We start from the raw sequence: 25,881 nt of genomic DNA, 5'->3' as shown, positions 1-25,881 counted from the left end.
CCTTTCATTCCACATTGAGTCCGCTTCGCCGCCCAACGGGCAGCGTTCGCGCGCCGCGGCCGAGCCTTGCAGAGCGGAGTGGCACGCCCGGAGACACGCGGACTTTCCCGCCATTTTTCGTGATGACCTAGGAGTCTCGGTTCGTCTCGATGCGGCCTCGAGAGCGGCTGTCGCTCTTGGAGAGATATGTGGCTATCGCTATCAGCGTCGAATTGCCCTGTCAAGCTGTTCGGTCTTACCTGCACCGCACACGCTGACGTGGCGTGCCCGGGGGTGATATGGCCGCCGATGATGCATCCCTTTCCCCGGTCGCCCAAATGTCCCGCCATTGTCTGCAGCTCTTGCAGTTACCGTAGCCAACACTGGGGTCGGGTCTCTCTTCGTTTAGCTAGGCGTGCCTTTGGTTAATCATGCTGCTACCGCCTCTCGCTAACGGAAGAGTTCTGAATCAATTTTATTTCGTGGTTTAGCGCAGTGCATCTCATTTGATTATAGAAATGGGTGGGCGAGATAAGGAACTCAGGGATAGCAAGAATGCCGGGAGGGTGTGGGTCGCCCGCCAAAGTCTCCCGTCTTTTCCTCGCAAGGTCCTGGCCGCTTAGGGAATGCGCAGACGCATACCGTGTACTACATCAGCGCCGAATGAATCAAGGAGGGCAGAGTTTAGTCTTCCGGGAATAGCGGCAGTCACGAATGCGCAGATAAGGCTTGGCCGTGGTGGGGCCCGCTATCGCGACCACGTGGCAGTATGCACTTATGTCGGATACATTTTATGTAGGCGGCTGATAGCCAGCGGCGCCCTGGCGAGGCGGGACGAAGCTGCAGGATGTCAGGGGGCCTCTCGTTTCCGCCGCGGATCGATGCTGCCTAACTATACGTACTTCATTCGAGTGTGGGCTGACCGAACCGAGAAACAAAGCGCTTGGCAGCCTTCCATGCTCGTGCTCGGAGAGTCGAAAGAGAAAAAAGTCTTCGCGGGAGAAACGTGTTCGTCGACGTGCTGTTTACTCGGTATGAGAAAGTGGACGCAATGTTTCCATAGGCAGCAGGGTGGAAGGGAAATGCGTGTAGTTGTAGGGGTCCACGTCAAAAAGCCTGAACGGCAGCTCTAAGATAACACTCTGCCCAAAATCATCCCAGCGACGCTCATATCTTGGCGATAACCAAATGTAACGGTCGGAGCTTTGTGCTGGGACGAAGAAAGAGAGGGTCTAAGAATAACACTTAAATTTTAGTGGTTCGGAGTCGAGACACTCAATCGTATGCAAGCACCTCGGTTCTGAGCGCCGGAGCACTCCAGGCGCACGTGCTCGGCGGTTTCTGGTGCTCCAGTCGTCGCAGTTGAGGGTTGGGCGGGAAGGGTCGTGAGCGCTCCGTTAAGACGCAAACGATGGTATACAACGTATCTGGGGCTTCCTGCAGGTCCGCCCGCTTTCTTCGGAGGAAAGGAATATGGCGGCGCTGTCAGCACCCGGGAGGTGGAGCAGCTTGAGTGGGGGTGGGCCAAGAAATGCGATAAGAATGGCTTTTCTCGGGTGGGGAGGAGTTGACGTTCGAGCGTTTCTCCCGCTTTCTTCTAGAAATGAATAGCTGACAAAAACGTACGTAGCCGAACATGATGCACCACTGAATCGTGTGTTTGGTATTCCTTGAAATAACAAAAATACATGGCGGAGGATTTGAAGGAAGGCATGGTAGCGCAACAAAACATATTTACAGAACAAAGAACTGTACCTGAACTCATGAAACGCCAGTTATATTGGCCAACATATTTAATTGGATTGCTGTTTCCTGCTAGTAGCGCAATTTGGGTTTGTCGCGTTCAACAAGTGACCCACCGCGGTGGCTCAGTGGCTTGTGCTGCTGAGCATGAGGTCGCGGGTTCGATTCCTGGTCGCGGTGGCTGCTTTTCTAATGGAGGCGAAAAACAAAAACGCTTGTATGTACGATGTTTCGGTGCATGATAAAGATCCCCAGGTGGTCAAAATTAATCCGGAGCCCTCCGCTGCGACGTGCCTTACAGCCCAGGTGTGTACCTTCGGCTCGTTAAACCCGTAAAATCTGATTTTTTTCTTCTTCGGCAAGTGCGTACGGACCAACATGTATTTTTCTCAGCACAGGTGTGAGTCAGGGCGGAGGGCGTGTGGTGTAAGCACACATTCTGGACAGCCTCCCGAAATAGTTTAAGAATAGTGGGTGCCAGTATTTGGCGTACATCCTATCTCTCTCCTTTGGTGGCGAGGGCCCAAACATTTGTCAATGCGTTACAACGATCACTTCGTAATAACACAAGACCTAGGAAACTATACGTCCGATGCATAAGCTAGCCGCGGGAGGTCAGTTACAAAAGAGGGTACAAAATGTAATCGCAAAATGTAAGCTTTTGAGAAAAAGGCCTCCGGCGGGAGAGCTGACAGAAGCAAAGTCCGCATGAAGGCAACTCTAGAGCGTAGCGGCAATCAAGCACCCAGCAGCGTCAAATTAAACCAATTTCACAGGGTATACTGGGCAAAAGAGATCACTCGCTTTTTCTTTATAACAAAAAGTATGAGAAAGTAGAACACGTGCTCATGTGTAGATTTATGGCAGAAGGGCAGCTGAGGGACAAACATGCGAATTCATTGATTCATTGGGATGGTCTGACACATGCCGCCGTATTATGAGCGACGATGATTCCCCCCCCCCCCCCCTCCGCTAGTTCCAGCGATAATTTTAATAGCTTGAGTACAGTCGCCGCAAACAACTGAATCTAAAGATTTTTACAATATTGTTAAACCATATAACGCGAACTGCCATTAGGCCAATGGTAAGTCGCCTACTGTTATCCTGGCTGCAATATAAAGAGTGCACTAGTGCAGGCTGTTCGTTCGAATAACATAATAGAGGTGGTAAAAATGTAATAGTGATTGGAATAGCTTTACAACGCGAATACAGGTAATTTTCAGCATAGAATCTCAGACCCTAGCAGTAACAAAATTCAAAAATGCGATAGCCGAAAAAGTGTAATAATACCGGCTAATCGCCACACGGAACATAATAAAATTGCTATAATACTCACAATTGGGATAGTGGTAACATTTAGCATAAAAAATTTAAGTTTTTATAGCAACAGCGAAAAATTACAAGATTACCGGCACAGTAGGTATACCAAATGTTAGAGAGTACACAACCAAAAACCACGGATGCCCCTAGATAAGTGCGCACAAAATGGACTTTTAAAAATGAAGATTTGCGGAGTTACTTTATATTGTTGATGCTCCGATAGCATTTTTTGTTGCGGTGGTGAATTTCAAGTAATGAACTGTTTTATATTTTTGCACTGATAACATAAGCTGTTCTCCCCCGTATGCGTTGTTACTGCGGGTCAGATGGAAATGACCGGACGCTACGTTTCTATGGGACAAGTATTGCACAAGGATACGTGGAGCAGGTTACTAACTTACTATGTCTTGTATCATTTACGCAGCACGCCGTCTTTACGTGTTGAAATTCACCGACGGGTAATATTTCTATATCGTGAAATAGCGACTGACTGGGGTGGTTATGCTTCGGAGCAAGCTATTGGTTTTAGGGGTCGCTTCAGCAGTTATCGAATCTCAAGCAATGCGAGCATATTTTGTTGAAAATAATATTAAAAATAAAATTTCACCTTTAAGCTTTTCGCTCACGCGTAGATGTTTTATTCTGAGCGTTTTAAGCTTCCACATAATGTCAACCCGTGATCTGAGGAAAGGGTAAAGCGTTCTCTTTGTTCCTTGGAGAAGCTGATGTTCATGAACGTCTGCGTCATTGACGGCTGTGCGTTTTGTAGTTGTGGTCAATGCACTCAGCCTTTGGCGGCTTAATGCTATTAAAGCTGCAGTATACGGGGGAAGTGACTTAGACCACACTATGCCTTTCAATTTCTCACGTTTATTTTTTTTCTTGTGTTTTGTTTTGTTGTGCATTTTGGTCTGCAGCCCGCGTATACACCTTCGTCGATATAGTATACTGCGGCTAGCCCCCCTTTTTTGCGTTCTGGTAGAAACATCTTAGCGGCCCATTATCAAAATTTTTACAGCTTCGATAAAGCTTAGAGTAAGAGCCGTGTTTTGGAGGGCATTCGCGATTAAGTTGGTTTTGTCGCAAGGAGTTTTTGCCTTCGGTATACCGACGCAAGGCTCCCAGGATACCTCCACCCCCTTTTTCCCCTAAAAATGCATGCGGCTATGCATATAAAAGATAGACGCCCCCATCCTCCCTGCAAAAAAAAAAGGAAAAAAAAGGAAAAAAAAAAGGAAAGAAGAAGGCTGTTGCGATCAAACAAGTCGTCCCGAAGAAAAGACCATCCCCTGTTTCTAAGCCCTCTCGACTGGAGTGCTTCGTTGCATGTGAACTCTGAAAAAAGAAGGGGGGGGGGGGGTCTTTTTAAGTGGAGGCACAGAAATGTGCCATACATTTATCCCCTACCAGATAAAATTTTCTCCTTCAGCTAACGTTGAAACGCGTCACGTCCCCTGGTAATCAACATGGCTGTCTGTATACAAGCGAACGAAACGGATGCTGAAGTTTGCGTCTGGAAACTCGCCACGTAGTTCTACCAGTAGACGTACTGCTCGTTTGTGCGGAATACCTCAGTGCAGTTAAATAACTCGAACGTCTTTTTTTGGAACACTGGCACAGAGCTTATAACCACGGTTACCGCGCCTGCAGTCTGCCTGCCGGTTCATCGACTGCAATCTAGACGCATTCGTCCTGATCAAGCGGCAGCAGTTCGCCTCAGTTCGCCTAAAAAAAATTAAAAAAAATCAACTGTGCGTCGGCATCCAGCGCGCTGTATTTATTGCTCGTAACCTTCGCCCGCTGTACGCAAATGACCAGTTTTGGCGGCACCATCTATTGATATCCACCGTGCGGGGCAGCCAGCCGTCTTACAGCAACCGGTTTCTTTCGCCTGTTCATCGTTCTATGCTCAGCCCCTGTAGTCACGGCTGCACCTGCCGTGGTCGTGCCTGTATAGCTGCAGTGCACGGGTATACCGCAACTTTGGTGTAGCTGTATTGTAGCCGCGTCCCTCGCTCTAGCTGTTTCCTTACGCGCTGTCGCTCACGCTTCTGAACCTACTCGGGTAGCTTGCGCCTCCTGGGGGCTTCTAAAGTTATTGCAGTCTCTAAATGTTTCCAATGAGTGGCAATACGTGGCAGTCAATACGAAAATATATAGAAATGCACAATGGATAGGTGGCATGCGCAGGTATAAGGAGTTGTGTACGTACCCCGAGCGTACAAACACCACACCAACCCTGTATACATATGCGTATAGAATATACTGCGTATACACAGGTCGATGCTTTATACTAATACACAGCTTTATACACAGCTTTATACTAATACATGCTATAGGGAAGTCTGGCGGTAGTGTCCAGGTGAGCTGCGCTCTAGCTATAGTGACATCGTGGGCCGCTGGGCAGTGTTCCATTCTTCCTTGGCGTGTCGCTCGGAACGAGCTCGGAAGGTATAGCTGCGAAAACCGCAATATGGTTGTTCCAACAGCATTTAAGGTTGTTGTTGAATACATGAGTGTAGGACACGAAAGATTTTCCGCCAATAATTTTTTACAAGGTTCAGGCAAGATGACGTAGAAGGCGAAGGTTTCCCTGTTGCCTTTTTCACGAGCCGAAGAAAGCAGCGTTGCAGGCGAGGCCAATTAAGTGGAGCACTTTCAGCTGTTATGGCGGCTCCCATGACGGCATGCGGCTGCAGCGACAGATTTTCCTCTAGTATGTGTTAGTATGAGAATCATTGGCAGATACAACGTATGCCACCAGGATAAATCGGCACACACCACTACTTATTAAGGAGCACTTGCGAACTGTGTATTATATGCATATAGGAAAGTGATCTCGCCCTTCCAACTAGGACAATCGCTGACCATGTTGACATTCGTGAGCATCGCTCCTCATTATAGGTGAACTGCGTAAAACCAGCTAAATGACGAAGGCAGGTATGCATGAAAAAAAAAAAAAATACACCATCTTCCCGTGGGGAACCCTGATGAGGATGCGAAGCATCGTGGCGGTTCCGTGTGGTTCCATTGTGTTGCCGTTATGTTGAGTGATCTGGTTTTTACTAGCGCCAGAGGGAATTCCGCGTCCGGGTCCACACCGGTGGCAAAGGCACGCAAGTGCTGTTGTGTTACGGTGAGTAGGCGGTGGTTTTTGAGGCGCCGAAACTCGTCCATCATGTTCTTGTCGATGTTGTCTCTGTGGTAGAATCGGTAGTCTCCGTCAGCTTTGGTGAGGTAAAGGTTGTTGACATTGGTGCACCGGATGAGAGCAATGTACACGCCCTCCTCTTCGCAGCTTTGTCTTCTCGTTGTTCTTCTTCGGCGGTTCCCCTGCGGGAAGATGACGACGGAGGTTGAACGCGAACCTATCTCGTGATGGATTCTTTGGTTGGCCAATCCCTAGGGGCATCCTGCCACAATCAGCATCAGAGGCGCTGCGGACGGGGCTGGTTGAGCTGCAAGGCGCGTGGCGCTTCCCGCCACAGCTTTCCCACGGGAAATTCAGCATCCCCCTCTGAAGTTTTCAGTTCGTCGTTTCCGGTGACGTTCAGCTTCGCGTGCCTTCGTTGTATCAGTAGCTTCTTGACGTAGTTTGAATGAGTCAAGGACATAAGGCGCGTTCGTAGCACTTGCTCCTGTCCCGGATTTGTAGTGTAGTGGGAAGAGCACCGCGTACCTCCCGCTGCGGCCAGAGAGTCGTGGGATCGAAACCGGGTGCCGCTAACTATTTCTTTTTTATATAGTGTAGTATCGTGGAGCTGTGGGTGTAAGGAGGAGAGTTGCGCATGCGCAGTGAGCGTGTGGACGGCGCCGCCATCAACGACGCAGGACAAGGCGAGCCTAAGAAATGCTCCGCATTTTAAAAAAAAGTCAGACGTCAGGGGACACCTAAGCACTTATCATGAGTGGTGAATGCGAAAGTAATAATAATATCCATTCAAACGATGCTGTATGCTCCTTCGACGAACTATGTTGACGTCTTACCCGGTGAGAATTAGTTGGATCTGCTGTGGGCTTCTCATGGCAGCTGCCATCGCCACAGGGCAATCCCCACCGCCTCAATGTGGTATTTGAGCAGAGCGGGTGGATAGGTTGACGTCGCTGGCAAGTAGGAGTTAGTGATCCGGCCGTGAGCTTGTGACTGCAACTGTCGTCGTCACGTGCTAATCCGCCTGAGTATAGCGATGCTGTGCTGCCTGCATTAAGCCTTACTGTGGTTACCTTATAACGTTGAGCCCAACTGCGTGACAAGCAACGTCAACCTCATCGTGCGTCGAACTCCGCGTGCCGGTTGTCGACGTTTTTGGTGTGGAAGATTGCTAGGCATTCCGGCGGTCCACCTTTTGCTAGATATATGGAGCCGCAGTGGCTCAGGGGATGCGTACTGGGCTTGCATTTCTGAGTTCCCTGTGTGCACTCCGAGGTTCTCGTAATTTCCCATTTAACTCAATTACTTCACTTTCATTCTCCTTGAGTAGTCGATCATCTTCGGAGCCGTTTTACTGCTACAGACACTGAACGGCAGCTTTTCTTGCCCAATGGCTCACTTAATGCTGTGGCATTCAGAAATAAATAAAGGCGCGGTTACGTGCAGTGCTGGAAAGCATTACCTTCCCGGTGGCGTGTCATGGTGAACGAATTTTACTTGTGGCGTTGCCATTCCACAGCACCAAAAGTCTTTGCACGCCAGTAATAATTAGAGCGTTTAAAGGCAACTGTGGCGTTTAAAGCCTGTGCTCTTGATGGGAATTCATTGTCAGCGTATCAGAAGGTTCAGGAGCAGCAATACGGCCCCTGCATGGACGGAAAAAAATATTCTTCCCTACGTTTCCGCCGACGTCAGGTGGCGCGACATGCGAAACGAGCGTAGGGAAGTGTTGTCTACATTTTCCCGCATTTTTTTTTTTTTTGTCCGAGAGGTTCTAAGATCCGGCTGCGGTGTTGTGCTCTGAAAAGTAGTCATGAGAACTCGCCATTTGACGCTCCCGTCGCGCTCCTGCCTAGGTAAACACGCTAGAGGTTTGCTCAAATCAATTCAAATTTACCGCGTTCCAGTGCTCCAGGCCGGGTGCCTCGTGCCAGCGCTGCCGTATGGCGGAGACGCCCGGGAATCGAGGTACCCTACTTCCACGTTTATAAAACCACGTTGCCCTTCTCCAATGCGTTCCAAGCGGAATGTGGAACCTATCTAGTAGAACGTTTTATTACTGTTGCCGTTTGATTTCTTAAAATGCCGTCAGAATCTATAGTGGCGCGGGCGACAGCAGACGACGCAGTGAACTTTTTTAGCAGTGGACTTCATTTGCTGCCGCAAAATTCAAGCATCCATGATTTTTTTTTATGAAGGAACACTGCAAATATCACTTATGTATTGCTTTTCTGCCTCAGATTTGTGTAATGTTTTGTTATTTGTCATCAATTTTGACAAGTATGAACATTGCCACCGGACTTTCACGTTTAGATTTGGCTGTGGGTGTTTAAATCTATTGTGCAATTTCTGTTTCACATTGGCCGGGTGGCTTAATCGAGTTACAGATAGACAGACAGACGGACGGATGGGCAGAAATACAGACAAATCAAAATTTTCGCGTTTAAGTAGCCCACAGAAGACTATCGTCTTTAAAAAGCAAGAGTGTCTTGTCGGCAGTAGGTGTTCGGTCTGCGGGAAGCACGGGTGTCGGATCGGGAATCGTAACCCCTCGGTGACAGGAGCTTAATGAATTTTTTGGAGTCTTACATTTGTCTTGTGGCGTTGTGAAGCCCAAGGGGGCAGCCGAATGCGTCACGGTTCGTAAATTTCCAGCTGTAACCAGACAAGTGCCTGTTTCTACATAAAGCTCGATTTCCATCCTGGGTTAAGAAAGCAAAGCCCCTTTCTTCAAAGAAAAGTGGTCAAAAGGCGAAGCTTTCTCCCATGCAACCTGAGTCAAAGTCAGCCCGAAATCCAAACTGCTTCTGCCCGTGTCGGAATGTCGAAATCGGGTAGACGTCGGCTTCGTGACGCGAGTGACCCACGTTCGATTCCGACTGCGGGAATCGTTTTTTTTTTTTTTTTGAGACTCTTGATGAGCCATTGTGGAAACATCATCATCATCATCATCATCGTGTGCCCTTCCATTGTGTAAAGGTGGCTTTCCTGCAGTGTGTTTTCTCGCATGGCCGCCATCAGTGAGGCAACAGATGCTTCGCTTTAAAAACAAAACATCTTCTGACCCGCATCATCATCATCGTCACCAGCCTATCACGCCCACTGCAGGGCAAAGGCCTCTCCCATGAATCTCCACCCCGGTCCTGTGCTAACTGCGACCAATTTATCCCCGCAAACTTCTTGATCTCATCTGCCCTTCTAACTTTCTGCCGCCCCCTGCCACGCTTGCCTTCTCTAGGGATCCACTCCGTTACCCTTAACGACCAACGGTTATCTTGCCTTCGCATTGCATGCCCTGCCCATGCACATGTCTTCTTCTTAATTCCTACTAATATGTCCTTAACCCGCGTTTGTTCCCTGACCCACTCCGCTCTCTTCTTCACCATCAGTTCGCGCTATACTGCTTTCTTCCTTAACCGGACTCGTCAGTGAGTGTATTTTTTTTTAATCGAAGCTTTTAGCCTCTCACTGATGTCGTCTGTAGCCCATACAACACGCCCTGCAGGAAAGCCAACTTTCTCTGACGATGATGGTAATCGTGGGTGAAGTGATGAAAAATTGAGACGCTTCCCGTAGTCGGAATCGAACCTAGGTCACTCGCGTTATGAAGCCGACGTGTATCCGATTGCACCGTTACGGCACTTCTTTTCTTAATTGCCTGGGTTTGGTCGATACAGACAAAGCATCAACAAAATTGCACCACATGAAAATGCACTAGCACATGGGCCATTGCATGCCAAACGTCCGAGTCGTAAAATCGACCATCGCGAATTTGTTCAGTAAGAATTGTGGGCTATCCTCACAATGCTCCCTCGAAGTGTTTTTCTCAAAAAAGATTTTGTTCTTTTTCTAGTCTCCCTTTTATCTCCAGGGTTTAAAGCAAAGTTAGGTCTGTCAAAAAAAAATCATTAAAAAAATCACTTCTTTTTCAATCACCACCATTTTTTTGTGGACGCCATATTGATCCCCTGGGCTGCTGTATGCCGCATTTTAAAAATATTTTTGCTATTTTTGCTGTCATTACGCCATTCAAAAAATACACGATGTTGAGCATTTTTAAACATATTTACCAAATACAAGCACATTCCCTCAGCCAATGAAGCAATTGTTTCTGTATTTCACCATTGTGGAAAATTGGTAAAAAATATATTGACACTGAAAAAAAAAAGTGAAATGTAAGAGAAAACATTTGTCAAATTTGGAAAAATCTCCTTTCCGGCCCATATCCACCCGAAAATTGCGCATTGTTGTGCTCGCAGTGAAAATATCAAATACAAGGCATTCGCTAGAACAAACGATCTCAGTTTATTTCAGAAAGTTTAATCAGAACAGTTTTCGTCTTAGCAGAGAAATTCTTTTTTTTTTTTATTTGTGCACCGACACTACTTCACCACGTTGTTCCACAGAGCGTCTTCTCTGCACGGAATGCGCCTGCCTGCACGAAAGACGCGTGATCCAGCGTGTTCGCGCTGCAAGATTACATTTTCCTGCTATGGTATTTGGTAGCGTCAAACCGGGAAAAAGGAATCATTCGCGTGTTGGTGGGAATAGTACAACGTGGAGCTAGCGGTGGTGCGCCCATTCTAGGAGCACGTGTTGACTCCACGGCTGGCAGGTCGTAGACGTGCATTGAAATCATCAGGGATTTTTTTTTTCGTTGTATCTTTTATTTATGCCGAACATTACGAAATAAACAGTGGTGGAGTCATCGAGTTGCACGGATTTATTTGTATGCGTTAGCGGGAATCACATACGCGGATGCTTTAAATGCCCACCTGATGATGTCTTGCCAGCCATTGAGCTAACCCAGCGTTCTTCACTGTTATGGTGAAAGGGCAGTTGAAAACGACGAAAATTTTGTTATCGCGTACGCGTTTGATTCGCCTTCACAGTGGCGGCGCTCCGAAGGGGTCGACGACATGCCCAGGACTTCTTGCGTCTCCGCTTTTGTCATTCGGTTGCAACATTTGCTTCTGGGCTAATCTTGTGTACAGCGAGCACCCACCTAATTACGACCGCCAAACACGACTGTTTGTCGCAAGGATAGCGCCCCGCCTCTGCTGGGTTGTCCTTTCTTTGTGCCTTAATGGCAGTGCCGAGCACGGCACTTCGTTTTTCCTCAGAGGAAAATAAGAAAAATGCAATGCTAAAGCTAAAAAGCCTAAAACAACCAACAGTAAGGCCTCCTGGCAAGTCTTAAATAGCATCAACATGCACGACAATGTCTAGTTTTGTGATGAAATCGATTAAAAAAAAACGTGCAGTAAGGGCACTATACGATGCTGTGCAGGGACACAGCCGCTGCTGTATACTCTTCGTAGCGTTCACCGTGCCTCGCAACCAGCAAATAAGGCGGGGTTTTCTAAGGCTGCCGCCTGGTAGACGAATGGTCGTCTACGTCGTTCAGTCCGAATTTAAATTTTCTCCCGTGAAGGGTGGGGGTACGTGTTGTATTACTAATTGCACAGGAGCGTGTACATTAGCTTGCCGGGTCCGTCTTCGGAGGCCTCGGTCGTCGGGACTTATCGGAATGTATAACAACCGGAGATAAGCGCCGGCCGCCCCGTGGCGCGCATCTGCCTGCGTGACGCGCCGCTGGCTCAGCGGCCGCCGGCGCCGCCGCGCTCGTCTCGGATCGGAAACGCGCCACTGCGGGCTTGTATCCGCCCTTAGCAACGCGTCGAAAGGGCGGACTCCCACCGAGTCCTGTTAGCTTCTCTTTTGCATATCGTCTCGCAGAGGCAAGGGGAGGCGGCTCGGAGGGGAGACCAACTGCCTTTCTTCTAGTGGCTGGAAGCATGCGGTGGACACGGCCACCCGATAGAAGTCAGCGGGTCGTGCAATCGACGACGCCTTTATTGAAGGGTCCTTTGAAGACAAAATGCAAGTTTGCTTCATTAAAAGGGCTGCTTTGCCCGATAACAGTGGCACCAATTTTATCGGAAACTTCGAAAAATAAATGGAGACATTCAGGAAAACCGACGCAGCAGTGGCGACTCCCCGGCCGCTTTCCGGTGATTTCTGTGACGTCATAGAATCTTGCTTGTGCCATAGGCGGCCGCGTACCTAAGCCACCCCCAAGAAACATAAACGGGTGCTTGTAGAGGGGCCCTAGTCCCTTTCAGTCGTATGACTTGAATGCTGGCGGGAAGTTAGCTTTATGTTCTTAATGCTGGCCCACACTGCGTCACTCCTGCCCATAATACGTCACTGTAGGTTTTGCAATACTTCTGGCGTTTTCTTTTTCCTGTTAAAACGTATTCGGTGGCTTTAATGTGGCTTAAATGATTTACCTATAAGGCTAGTTCTTTTAAGGTGAACAAAGTTGTATTTTATCTTCGTGGCGCTTTTAAGCAACGTGAGAATCGAAACATTGTGCTCGGGTGGACTGCCTTATTACACACTAATCGGTTCGCTTCACCCGTACGCGCGTGGGAAGTGGCTGCGTCTTTCTTGTTATTTTTTTCAGCTTGTGGTGCGCGCAGGTCCCTGCGAAGCGCTACTTGCGTTAAGATGTGCGGCAGGAGTCCGCACTTTCATAGGCGCTTTCGTTGAGGAATTGTACGCGGTTAAGATGCGAGGTCTGCGCATTCCATGATGAAGTGAAACATGGGCTTGCAAGCAGTGCTAAAAAAAAAAAGAAAATATGTCCATCGTAATTTTTTTTGTTTTGTTTCTGTAGCGCACGTTCTGGGTTTATTTCAGATGCTTTAAGTGAGTTCTTGCTGCCTAAAACAAACACAATTGTACGCAGCGTAACTCTTCCCCAAGGCAATGATGGCAGGAAGGAATATTCAGCAGCCATAACTCTTTAAACCTGTACGATCGGGATACATTTTTAAATGATTTCACTACAGTAATACGCCACGTCTAGAAGTTCAGATCACCAAGTTATTTTTTATTGGTACTACTCTATGGAACTCCGTGCAAAGAGTGGCGGCCCGTTCACTTTCCTTCTAGAGTATGGGCCAATTAGCAACCGCCTAGCAACCGCTGGACGCACGTTCGCATGGGAGTTTAGGGAAAACAGGGTTCGGGCTGGCGGCAGGGTTGCAGCTTGGGGGCTGTTCCGGCTTTCGGCTCGCAGTGGCTATAGAGTTCCTCTGGAGGGGCTCTAGCAGTGGCTCTGTTTGTGGGAACCCTAGACTGGCGGCTGCTCCCCAATGCGCGCTGCTGGTTTCTTGGGGTTCTCGCCAGGCGCGGGACGTTCGGCTGTGGGGCGGGTCTGGTCTCAGGATGCGTCCTCACGTACACTTAGGGGAGTTTGGCCACTTTGGACGTTAATGTAATAGGGCGAATGCACAGAGAAGACATACGTTCATTATCGTTCATTCAGCATAAATTGTTTCATCAACTCCGCGAAGGTTTCATCCATCCGCCGATGAAGCGCGCGTGTCAAAGTTTTGAACGCACCGACCTGCCGTGGCATGTCTTTCCGCAAAACGGAGTGGACGGGAAGGGAATCGCTCAAGCGCGGGAGAGGAGCCCCGTGGCTATTTAGCGGGTAATGATGGCCTGCGTGTCGGATGTCATTTTTCTTAACGTCTCCTTCGTGCGCTCCCTGCGCGCTCTTTTTCTTCTTCAACGGAAGCCGCTATCTTCAGCTGCCATCGCGTTTGTCGTGTTGTGGGCGTAACGGGGGGCGTGTTTGATGTGCTTCTCCCAGGGTTCCGGCGGCCAGCTCCACTTAAGCCGTCGAGACCGCGCGGCGTCGGCGAAATTGCAGGACCCTGTCCCGGAAGCTGCACGCCGGAGTCACTCGTTGGTGCGGTAGCATTGCAGTCCAACGCTCCCCCAATTTGTCGTACTTTCTTTGCGGTGTGTGCGCGTGATCAGTCGTGTTACCTGCGACTCTTTCACACTGCTGGACGTTCGTGTGCGTGTGTAATGGGGCGGACGCCTTGGGGGACGTTTGCGCATGCGTTCGCACACACCCGCCCACAGACGCGTTACGTCTTTTTAAGCGCCCGTTCTACACTATATCGGTATGCTGATACGCTCGTGCAGGCACACCGCTGGAGACAGAATCAAGCGTCCTTCGCAAATTTCTTGTAAATGAGTGCAGAACCTGTTCATGCAGACTTCCCATGCATGCCCGTTGCCCTAAATCGAGCAAGTACTGAGGTAATGGATATTTGTTTATTAAGGACGCGTAATCATAGTTATTCAATATATGGAGCCGCGAAACCACCATAGGGACATGTACCGAAAAGTGATTCCTGACTCTCTCCTCTTTTTTGGTGTCGGAGAGGAGGATGTCATAACGTGTTGGCATATACTTTGTGTCGACAAGTTGTAACAGCAGGCAGTGCCCAGCGGCGTTTAGCACGTTAATAGAATCGTCTGAAATTGTTGGAAGAATCGGAAGGGCCAGCTTCGTATTTCAAGAACTTGTCAGACGTTTAGCGAACTATGTGGGATATTTTTTTAGCTGTTGTACGTTTTTATGTTTACCGACAGAAATCGTGCTGTTTTACGAATGGCATACCGAAACAGTCATCATCATCGTCGTCGTCATTAGCCAAAAGGCGGCAGGGAAAGAGGGAGAGGAGGTGAATGCAGGCAATTTGTTCGACGCTGTGTTGCAGGTTCCTGCCATCCAATTCCTATTCTTTGTGCTGCGTATTCTTGTCCACGTTTCGAGTTCAAGTGGCTCAGAATGTCGAGCGGCCTCGTTCACTGCTTTCGAGAATGCGGCGCCACCATTCCTTACTTCACGTCGGTGTTGCTTTAGATCTTGTGGTCTGTTGTGGTTTCGTCCGCTTGCAATGGTGACGGGCGTTGAGGGTGCCTTAGTTCTCGGGGACAGGGGATGTGCCCAGCATGAACCGTGCGAGCTGCTTTAAAGAATAGCTCGGGCTTTCATTGTTAAACAGTTCCAAAGTGTTCTTGCGCTAAAAGTGCTTCACGTCTTTCTGAATTTTGCCTGCGGGAGGTTAAGCAACATAAATAACAACTGATGCAGGGCTACCATGTTTTCCTGCGCGTTCGGTCTGCCAGTAGAAGCGTGTCGTCAGACATGTGTGCGCAATTCGCGTCCTTCCTCAGTGTCGTCGTCGTGTCGGCCGCTCCCGACAACGCGTTCTCCGCGCTCTCCTTATGGCCCACTTTCCGACGGGGAATCCTTCCTCGTGGATGAGGGAAGCCACTTTCGTCTGACCTTGTTTCGGGAGCGCCCCTCGCCCAGCCTTCCGGTGTCTATTGTGATCGATACGCCGGCAGAGATTTCCGTCCGCGCGCCCCCGTACGGGTATGCCGTGTTTTTCGTTTTACACCCAGAGCCTGGGGACCTCTTGTTCGGTCTCAACGTCCCCACCATGAATGTGTACGAGCTGCAGGTTACAGCGCCGTCTATGCGGTCTTTAAAAAAAAAAAAAAAAAAAAAAAAACACCCTTGGAAGTAAGGACTTACCTTTGCTATTAAAACTTTCGGTATGCGCAGCAGCTCTGCACTAAACCAGTGAAATTTTAGTCGTCACCTTGTCGGAGCCGATTTCTCTGTGCAAATTCAAACACGCTGTAACAGAGTACGTGGTGGTCGTTGGTTTTGATATATCTGAAACCAAGCAAAGCCTCAGTTAGCTGAGTTAGAGCTGCCTTTAATCGTTGTTTTTTTAGAAGCACGTACTGCTTCTAAGAATGCGTTCACTACACTTGCGAGAAAACTCTTGTCCCGCGCAAATTTTTTGTACGCATGCGAAGTTTTCACAATATGTATACAAACTCGGTACGTCATAAAGGCCTTTAAAGCCATGTTTTAAATGGGCTTTTTTTGACAGTTGGACGCTCGTGTTCTCTGCTGTAATGTACGCAGAAATTATCTAATTCTTTGCCAGTTGGACTCACCGTATTTTCAAAGGTAATAGTAAGCCATTAGTCACGGCAAGATAGCCTTATGCGGTTTAGTCGATACAGGTTCCGCATGGATGAGTTCCGGAGAAGCGCCAGATCGTGATGACAATGGCGTGCGAGAACATTTTCCTCGTCTATAACAGTCGCTCGGCTTTTGTCGTCTTGATCGTATGTTTTTTTTTTCTGCTTTTTTTCGTTTTATCGCCGCGTTTGTATAACGATTTGCAGTTGTGGTCACAACTTGTGGTCACACTGCGAAGTGATTCGAAGGGGACATCACAAGGACAGCTCGCAAGCGGGTTTCGGTATTTTTTTGTACCAGGGGCGTAGCCAGGAGGGGGGGGGGGCACACCGAGCCCGTGTCTCCCCCGCCCCCTCTTCCCCCAAAATGTTTCGTTCCAGGCTGGGGTGCGGTTCAAGTAGCCTGAAGAACCGCCTGATGTCGCCTGCAGGTGCGGAACCTGCGGTTTTGAGGACATTCTTGTTTATATAAAGCTTAAAAAAAAAAAAAAAGCTACGTCAACGTCTGATCCCTGTGCCCGCTCCGGATGCTGTGCATGTCAACATATACAGCCCGGCTGCATTTCGCGCCGGATACACCGAGCTGCGCCGGGGTCCTGCCGCGAGCCGATCGAGGCAGTCCCGCTGTTACGCTAGCAGAACAGCACGGCCGGGAAATGGCGGAACAGCAGGAAAAGCCTCATATAGGCATAGGTCTGGACTTTAGCGTGTCATTCCTTGTCTTTACACTGGTACAAAGTGTAATAACATGACAAAGCATGTAACTGCATTTTGTTCAGTCAACTATCAATCCTCGATATGTTTATTTTTCTACCGACATCGCACTTCATTGACTATTGCAGTTCCATAATTTCTGCTGCATGAAAAGCATTGCTCTGCCCATCTTTTATTTCCTCCACGTTAACAAAATTGTACAATTCTCTTTATTGCGGAGGTTTGGCACTATTTCAGTGTTTCCTTGACCTCCCTCTTGGTTAGAATCAGCATTCTGTACTTGCTTAACCGGAACTCTACTGACGCCATATCTGTTCTATTTAACGGCTAGAAATACAATGAAATTTAAGAAACGTGCAATCAGTGCAGTTAGGTGTTCCGCTTAGCGATTTTTTTCAATTGTATTTTTATGTCCGGACTCTGCTGGCAGATTTCTCTTGTTTTTACTTTCCTTTTTTTTTCAACGCTTCTTGTTTGTCTTCTTCCTGCTGTAACCCTAATGTCTAATATTCACCACTCATCAACGTAGTCACCCACCATCTGGTGTAGCAAGCCTTGTCCCTAGCAGGGCTGACCTCACCAGTTTACATTAAAGAGCCTCTCTCTCTCTCTCTCTCTCTCTCTCTCTCTCTCTCTCTCTCTCTCTCTCTCTCTCTCTCTCTCTCTCTCTCTCTCTCTCTCTCTCTCTCTCTCTCTCTCTCTCTCTCTCTCTCTCTCTCTCTCTCTCTAGCGTAAGTTTACTATTCACGTTACTATCACAAAAATAACAAAAAGGCGATTACTTAAGGACGAATACGCACTTTTGCTAGCTTCACCGCCATAATATACGAATGTGCCGCACGTACAGTCCAGTGCGATTCGAAGGTTGTCGCGGGAAAGCTACTCTTTTAAATGAAGCAGACAGAACACCAGCTTTAGCAAATCTTCCATGCCAGTTTCGTTATCGTCGTAGTTAAAAGGCAACCATTGGTTGTCTGTGCTTGTTAACAACGAATTTAAAGCTTGAAACCCAAAGGGTGGCAAGTCGGTCGTGCGGGTCATTGTTGTAGCATGGAACAGCCAACAAGGGAGAGAAGAGTGCGAAATCTTGATTTTCATGGTTCCGAAACGTAACCGTAGGCCGCCTACGGTTTCGTTTCGGAACCATGAAAATCAAGATTTCGCACTCTTGCCACTCTTGCCAAAGCGTGCCACCGGCCTACGAGACCGGTGACACGCTTGTCCGCTCGATGCTGGCGCGATAACCTTCAAATCGTGCTCGACTGTACTGCATGGCTGATAAGAAAACTTATTAGTCCCTTTCCTAAAGGAAAATCTAAAACATGCGAATATTGATAGTAAACACCCAGTGTTGGCCTCCACTTCCGCCTGACGAACTTCGGGGACAGCGCGCCACTCACGAGCACACTCATGATCACGCTCACGAGTGCGTTCCCGCATAACTACCTGCTCTACGGACGAACGAATCACCCTTGGCCTAACCATAGACCGGCGAACGGGAATTTAGGTCGTCATCATCATCATCATCTAAGCTCCTTAATGTGGGCTTTGCTGTTAACGTTCAGCATACACAAATCACATGTTGAAGTCAGTTATTTCAAGCTTCGTTTGAAAAACATCGCGCAAGAAGCCTTGCCTACATATTTCCCCCTCCCATCTTTTGGTCGACCCCCCCCCCCCCCCCCCCCCCCCCCCGAAAAAAATTCCTGGCTACGACCCTGCTTTGTACTTATGGCTGGCACACGTGCACGTACAGACCATACTTCATGTACCACCCCGCACACATCACGCCACACATTGGTCATTCGGATGTACAATACCCAGCACAATAAACAGCCGGCATAAGCCCCGTGGCTTGGTAGGGTGGGGAAACGCGACAAAAAAAAAAAAAAAAAAACAATGTAAGACGTAATATTAGGGGTGACAAATGCCAGAAAAACGGTAGAGGAAAGGGCAGAAAACACAACAACCTGGTGTGTACCCTGTAGTCAAAGATGCAAGTGATTACGACAGCCTGGAATGAAAAATTTATGATCTTGGCAGTGCGGAAAAAACATTACCCGTTATAGTTAAATCAAAAACTACATTCTTCAGCAGAGGAGATCCATGGTAGATGCAATTTGCGCTGAACGGCCCACAATAGAAGTCACTGCAGGAACGAAACTTCCGTCTCTATTTTGCAGCGAAACTGGCAATGTCTCCTTTTGCAGTGTCGCTGTTCTGCTTATTTACCAACGCTATTTTTAAAGACAATAGCCTTTCTTGGGCTACTTAAACTCGAAAATTTTGGTCCGTCTGTCTCTCCCTCTGTCCGTCCGTTCGTCAGTCGATTCAGATTTCCGGCCAATAGTTAAAGAAAGTGTTTGAACGAGAGGTTTATATAGGCCAAACTTTTCCGAACCACTAGATCTATAAACCAGCTTCATCCTTGTCAACATTCTGCAGTAAAAAAAAAAAAAAAAAAAAAAAAAAAACATTATGCATATTTGAGGCAAAGCATCAATGTTCAACTGGTACTCGCGGTGTTGCTTTATTTAAATATACATGGCTGCTCGACATTTGCGATAGAGAATAAAAAATACGCGTTGAAAAAAATATTCTGACAAAAAATTTAGAAAAAAACTCGCGCAATGCTGAACCTCGTGGCACTGCTCCGACAGTGCTGCCAGCCTGTGAAGCCACTTTTCCCCTAGCTCGGATAAAGAAATTCCCTAGATTTCCCTAGATTTTGGCTGAATGTGGTTATTAGATGCTTTGTGTGTTGTGTTATGCGAAACAACTGCAGAGTTTACTTTAAAGATATAATTATGTAGTCGATTGAAAGCATTTGTTGAAAGTAACTGTGATAAAGCTGAAAAAAAAAAGTGTTCCAGTACAATTTGTAATGCTTTAAACATTTTATTTCATCCAGCCATCCAGGCCAAAGAGGTCATCACATGGAGGGATATGGCATATTAGAAAACACATACAAATTACGAAGAAAGGAAAAGCAGACATACTGCGCACACACAACAACACAACATTTCAAGAAACAGTACATATTACAGCGCGTTGCATATAGGCCCAAGGCGTGTTAAATTAAATAACAATCAAGAAAACACCCCAGTTCACTGCAAAACACAAATCTTGCACCACGAAACAGTGCACTGGTAGTAGCACGCCAGTATATCAAAATAATACGAGCACAGAAGATGCGCTGTGCATGATATATTCGAGCGACCAAGTTTATAAAATTAATCTATTATGTTCTTTTGCAATTTACACCAACAATGACAAATGTAGGAGCGGTAGTTTTAGTTGTTCCACATTTATGTTAGATCACTGCGCGTCATTGAGAAACTGAAATGGATCGGTATACAAAAAATCATGACTGCGAAAATTTATGAAGGGCACCTTTACACGACTGAAAGCATCAGACCACTTGGACGCAAAACATTCCTTAGATGTTGGCGAATTTCCCCTTTTCCCTAAATACGACTCAAATCCCCCATGTCTAGGGAATTTTCCTCTAGAGTTGGCAGCACTGTGCAGCTCCGAATTCAACAGTAAGAGAGGGTTCCAATAGATAGCGCGAGCAATTGAACGCGGGAAAATTGAATAGGTTTTAGCAAACCTCCTCTGTGGTTATCATGGGGAGAGCAAAAGAGAGGGGAAGAGCACGAGAGGAGGGCGAAGGAGAGGAGAGAGGCGGCAGAGGAGTATCGTCTCTCGACGACATTTGCGAGAAGTGAGCAGATACGCGGTCAATTTTACTGTTTTCTTCGCATTTGCTTTGCATGCAGGCTTTCTGAATTTATTCTATTAATTTAATAATTTTTTAATAATTGAAACAAATTGAGAGATGAAGAAAGCTGCCTTTTAATAGCCGGTTCCGTTAATCTCCCAGCATCGGTGAGGACTGAACTGTAGCCCCCCATTACGCGTTCCACTTCAATCATGTTCAGCAGCGGCGAGGTATGCTGAATGGCGGCGGGTAGTGTGCGGGAAAACGCGGCACCACTTTCGGCTTCGTCTCCGAGGGGGCAACGAACGGGGGCACGCAAGCGCCGCTGTTTCCGCCCGGCCGCACAATGGGAACTGGGGAGCGGGGGCAATGGGCTTTTCCTTTCACTCCGCCAAGGTGGCTTCCTCTTCCGCGTACCTCGGGAACAAGGGGAAGAAAGGCGCTTCCTGGGAAACCTCCTTCCGTCCCCTTCAGGTCGGGACAGCCGGCATCCTTTGTGGCCCGCTGTGTGTGCGGGACACACATTCGCCGCCACAGGCGGCTGCTTTCTAGCTCACCGTGCAACGGCTGCCGATGACGCAAGACCCATGCTACGTGTATGGAGAACGGAAGTAACTTCCCGTTTCTCCGCCGCGTCCTAGCACCTTGAGGTCAGCGGAACGCCGAAAACCTGCGGAAGTGAGAGTTTGAGACTGCCTCCCTATTTTATACGACCGACAGGCGAAGCTGTTATTCTGTGCTGGGCGCTGACATTGTCCGCGCAATTTTGTGGCCGTCGCCTTTTGGCAATCAGCGACGCCTAGTTGCCATGCTGTAAGCATTAATGGGCTTTTTATTGGGACAATGGTTGTCGGCGTCTCCGTCCCTGCGCATTTTAAGTGGCTTTTGTGCTTTTGAGGTGAGCGGGGATCTTAACTGAGCACCGGCGCGCGATTGAGATATTTATGCGGTAAAGGCCATCTTCATGTACGCACTGGTACGTGGGATGGACAGATAATCGCAAATCTATCGCACACTATCTGTCGCAACGAGCAGGAATCGCAGTGACACCTGCGGGGGGGATGGGCGGGTGGCGGTGAATTAGAGCGCTGGGTACCATGGAGCACGGCGAGTATAGGCCCTGGGGAACGGAGCGCACTGTACGGACTTGTAGTGTTATTTTCGGGGCGCCCCCTGGTTCCGCCTGTGCTGACGCGGTGGTTTTGTATGTCGTCATTTAGTTGCCCGAAGGGCAGAAATAGCTGTTGAATAAATAAATTGCGAAAGCGCTGACTGGCGCCTATTTGCGATGAACTTAGGCGTTGCTAAAGGTTCTATTCGTGGTCCTTTTCACTTTTCACGTGTTTAATAGCATCCAGCTCTGTGTGACGCACTGTTAGCTTTGCCACTACGCCGACCGCATGGATCTCTATCGCATAGTTTGATGCCTGTAGGGTCGATTCAGGGTGAAAAAAAAAAAAAAAAGTAGACGCGATTTTGACCTGTTGTGGCAGTTAAACTTTACCTTTTTAAACACTCGTTCTGACATATATACCTGCAAGACTAACCCGCTTCTTTTTGCCGACTCTCTTCATTCTCTAGGTGGGAAGAGCACTGCCGTACGTAACGCGCGATGTAGGTGTTGTGCTAGCTGGATTTAAAACTAAAAATATCTTAAAATCTCGTGGGAATAGCTGACTAGTTCACGTCTTCGCCCGCTTGATGAGGTTTCCTTGGGCACGAGGGATTTCACAGGTCGGTCGTGTTTTGTTGCACTCTACCGTGCCATAATTTTACTAAGCTTGACTTCGCGTGCACTCTTCGAAAATCCGAAACCCTTCGTCGCCTCTCCAGCTGGAAGCAATTTAGTAGGATGTCACACGTATTACATTTCATTATTGCACGTCATTCGCCGACACGTTCATATGCTGAAAGCTTCTGCATCTGCGTGGATGAGTGGTCTACCGTATTACACAGTTCCACTCGGTCGTTCTTCGGAAGACATTCACAAGAATACGCTCACACTGGTGACGCGCCACCTGATATGCGAAGCCACCCCGAGCGGGCTGCTCAGTGAGTAGGGGAATATACACGCGGTAAGGTTGGTTGGCTGGGCATGTCCTAAAGGACATGGGGTCCACTGGGATAGCCCGTGCGATCTATGGACAGAGGTGGGGGGTTGGAGTATCAGAATGTAGGAGATAAGCCCGTTTGAAAAGCGTTTTTAGAAGTTGAGCGGTGTGCTTGGAGAGTGTGTTGTGAAGAAGTGTAAAATCGCAGCTAATGACCAAGTCAAAACTAACCTGCTTGACGTTTCGGAACACACGGGTTCCTTGTTCACAATGTATGGCAAAACGTCAAACATTTTATTTCGGACTTTGTCAGTAACTGCGATTTTACACTTCAAAAAACGACCCTTGACCAGTCGAAGTTGCGTTGAACACTTGACTGTTATGAATGATTCGACGCGAAAGTTTTTGTGTGGGTGCGTAAGAACCTTGCACCGGCTGATGCGCCCTGATCGCGCGCTTTGAGCTAGTTGGGCTGCTGAACTGCGCGTGGACTACCCTTATGTTCAACATGGGCTACAGTATATATTTGTGCGAGCGCTGGTGTGATGGCGATGCGCGCCAGTTGGTGATGCGGGGGTGGTGGTGGCCGGTGATTCCGCCGGCGAGGCCGGGTACCGACTGTTTGCGCGCTACACGTGTCTAACGGCTCGTGACTCGAGCCGGAGTGATGCTGGGCCCAGCTGCTGCGCCGCGCCAGTTCGCTGCGTATGCACAATGCAGCTACCATACGCAAGATGTTTCACGCTACTTCAACGAAGGGTTTGAAATAAAAGCACTTAAATTTGTGGCCGCAAAGTAATCCAGGGTGACTTGGGCCGTGTAACCCTATTCCCTTCTTTTGATTACACCCTGAACCTTGAGTTAACGAAGCCCCATTTTCGTTGCAATATCTTGCGGACTAACGAAATTGTTGCGATAACTGCCAAGTTCAACGGCTGCTGTGATGCTTTACTGCTTTGAGGTGTGTGATGTTTCACTGGATTCACGCGTTAAATCGTTAACCATGCTAGCAGAACGACTTTTCATTATTAAAAGTGTAAAAATATTGTGATGTGTTCGCTTCACACAGATGATTCTGAAGTGTATTGCTAAAAAACCAGCATTTAAGTTCTCAGTTGGTATAGGGTACATGGAATTCCCTATGTAACATTGCAATCTGTTTTAAAAATTCGTTACATTGTTCAGCGCAATCACCGTGATCTCATTTGTTGCTTATTACAACTGTTCTACGCTCGTTTTGTTCTCGGCCAATTTTTTTCCAGTTTCGCTGGGGTAGAAGTGCAGAAAGGTAATCTCGGTGTTTTGCTGTGCAGGCGGCAGTATTCGACTTCCTCAAAAGCCTGAAAGCCTGGGACACCGGATGTTTCTATTGTCGTAAATTACTTGGTCCTCCGCGCGAAATTGTTAGGGTATACCAAAGGCAGCACATCCGGCGATTAAGACACGTAGAGAAATCGAAAATTCTTGTCTTGTTTTTCAGATACCTTTTTTAGTATAACAAATTTGTCCGCAGAATACGTCGTCCTTTTCGATTTATTCACATGTGCCATCAAAATATGAGCGTTAGTTAGCATGGTTTGTATATCTCTGCCTAGTCGCAGAAAAAGAAAAGAAGAAAGAAGTAAGAAAAGCGAAACGCCTACCCGAAAACTTAAAATGCGCCATTTCGAACGCAAGACAACAGCAACACATCAAGTTTCCATATATTTGTTTCGGCTGTTTGAGTCTTATCACCTGCTCATTATGGACCTGTAAAACAATCGCCGGCTGTTTGGTATAAAATCAGAAAGGTGAAAATTTTTATCCGTCACCATGTGGTGTAGTCGTAAAAGTATAGCCCGGTTACAACGCGCCCGACGTACCAAAAAGCGACTGGCGAAATCGCTGCTGTCTTCTGTTTTCGTACACGGCCCGATTCAATGTTGGCATATACCTATAAGCGGCTACGCGTATGCGAATGAGCCATCAAACCAAAAGATTTGCGTCGCTTGCCAAGATAGGCAGGCACACTAATTGACCACATATTATTCAAGTTCATATCACCTACGAACACGTGGCATGCTCGGTCGCGGCAACGCTGATCATTATCCCGTTTCCCTCGGTTTTCCGTGTCATCGACCCAGCTCTGATCGATCCGTTCGAAACGCTGGTGATTCGCAGGGAACAGTCTATTGACCGTTCGGCAAATATAGACTGGTGTCGCGCTCTGCAGCGTTGACTGACGTTGATTGCTCATTAAAAGGTACTTAGACGAGGCGACATCATTTACGACAGCGGGTAATGGAAGGGGTTTTCTGCATGCCCACAATAATCCATGAACGGTAACGACGTGTTCACTTACGAAGACGTGACAAGTAGTGTGAACGTTTTCGCTGTGACAGGTGTCCTTACAAGCTCTTCAATGAAGCGAGGATTCATAACTGAAAAATGGTTCAGTCTGCAGATGTGAACCTCACGGGATATTTCAAAGGCATGCTGAATTGACTTGCAAACACTGTCCAATTACGCTAACAGATTAAAGGTGAGGTGGTCCAGGTTCTCAAACTTTTCCGGACGATTGCATTCCACAACGAGAGCAGCGCGTTCTCCGAAAGTGCCACTTCCGTCGCGTCTGTATCTCCGCCACTTGGTGGATGTCGGCTGTGAATACACGTTGGAAATTCCGGAGGGGCCCGCAGAGGCAAATTTAGCGGATTGCAGCCATTCCGAAATGGTGAAGCCTTGGCGTGGCAGAACTGTGTTTTAGCCGAGGAACGGGTAGCAACAGTAGCACTTTTAATGTGGAACAAGAAAGGTAAAAAAAAAAAAATGAGAGCTGAGATACAGAAAACACACTGCAAATTATAATTAAAGGTCTTATCTCTTCTGCCGGTCCTCATTGCAGATACACGCTTATCTTTCTGCATTACCGCTTATAAGTCCCAGAAAGGGTTACATCGGTTAAACTGCACACTCCAGCCACAAACACATTCCTCAGGGCACTCAGGTCTGCTCACGTGTCTTGAATGCAACAGTATTTTGACTTTTGCTGGCATTGCGCGCACCGTCGCTTGAGCCTTGTCGCCTTGTATATCTGCGGGGTCGACCGCTCTCAGCTTACGCATAAACTGGCGGCACACTCAACGCTGAAAGACGCGGCAGGAGTGACTCCGACACCTTCGACGAACGCGCACTGACGGCTTTTTTCCTGTCCCGCTACGAGGGGCTCGCGCGCGTTTGCGTGCGTGCGTGCGTGTGTGTGTGTTTATGTATGTATGTATGTATGTATGTATGTATGTATGTATGTATGTATGTATGTATGTATGTATGTATGTATGTATGTATGT

General features: G+C 47.9%; 1 protein-coding gene across 2 annotated transcripts in view; it reads left to right on the top strand.

The window, feature by feature from the left end:
- Nucleotides 1-25,881, top strand: part of LOC144178276 (uncharacterized) — a 116,038-nt gene that overhangs the window by 48,181 nt on the left and 41,976 nt on the right. The gene's annotated exons all lie outside the window — the stretch shown is intronic.

This window comes from Haemaphysalis longicornis, unplaced genomic scaffold, assembly GCF_048455015.1.
Source record: "Haemaphysalis longicornis isolate Haplotype H1 unplaced genomic scaffold, Haemaphysalis longicornis Haplotype H1 scaffold_4, whole genome shotgun sequence".
In the NCBI taxonomy this organism is placed as follows: domain Eukaryota; kingdom Metazoa; phylum Arthropoda; class Arachnida; order Ixodida; family Ixodidae; genus Haemaphysalis; species Haemaphysalis longicornis.
The sequence above is the reverse complement of the archived record's forward strand: the minus strand, read 5'-3'. Positions and strand labels throughout refer to the sequence as shown.